Here is a 1,115-nt window from a genome sequence, read left to right on the forward strand (position 1 = left end):
GGTTCTGATTGTTGTTAACATTTAAATAGCATGTAATGTCAATAATCTCAGAAAAGATCTGATATTTTTATGTTATTAAAACTTAAAAATCATTATATATCAATATCTGGTCACATGATCGAAAACGCTCTGTTATTGGCTGATGCTCTGGTGACGTCACAGGCTAGGAATAAGACGAAGCTATACTTGCGTTATAGGAACGTTAGCCGAAGTTAACGAGGTTTTTACGTACTTTTACTGCAAACAGTTTAGCTATTTAGTGATGGAAAACGCTACTGCAACTTTTAAGTAACAATAGAACGGAATTTTGTGAATGCTGAAAGTGAAAGCCGTGCGAACATTGATCGTTTATGCTCCACCCACTTAGATTAGTGGTATGTGCAACGTCGGACAAAAAAAATGGTTCAAATGGCTCTGAGCACTATGGGACTTAACATCTGAGGTCATTAGTCCCCTAGAACTTAGAACTACTTAAACCTAACTAACCTAAGGACATCACACACATCCATGCCCGAGGCAGGATTCGAACCTGCGACCGTAGCAGTCGCGCGGTTCCGGACTGCGCGCCTAGAACCACTAGTCCACCGCGGCCGGCGCAACGTCGGACAGTGTTTTCTCTGTTCCCTGCAACATCATTAAACTCGCTCAAAACTGAAGAATTGTAGAACTTTTGCAAATGGGTCCGTATATTATAGCTAGATTGTCGACTATCAGTCATGAGCTACGACCCAAAGCACAAAACAATTATTCTTGTAAAACTTAGTACTGACTCCCTGTGAAGAAGACATTCAACAGAAAGGATACTTCTGTGAGGCGTTTTGTGGCGCAACGGACAGCGCGTACGACCGTTGTTCAAAGAGGTCACGTGTTCGAATTCTAGAAGGGTCATATTTTCTTTAAAAGTATCACACGAAATACGAAAATAGCATTAGCAAGAACTGATGTTTCGATTGTGGGTTGTATTATATACATCCTCACATTAGTCTTACTCTGAGAAACAGAGAGCAGAGGATAAATGCTTTACTTCGCGAACAAATAATTCACTTTTTTGGAAAGCATTGCTAGTATTGAAGATGTAGCCATACGTCCACAGTACAACGAGGTGTAGGACGATG

The sequence above is a fragment of the Schistocerca serialis genome, chromosome 1 (genome assembly GCF_023864345.2).
Source record: "Schistocerca serialis cubense isolate TAMUIC-IGC-003099 chromosome 1, iqSchSeri2.2, whole genome shotgun sequence".
NCBI classification, from domain to species: domain Eukaryota; kingdom Metazoa; phylum Arthropoda; class Insecta; order Orthoptera; family Acrididae; genus Schistocerca; species Schistocerca serialis.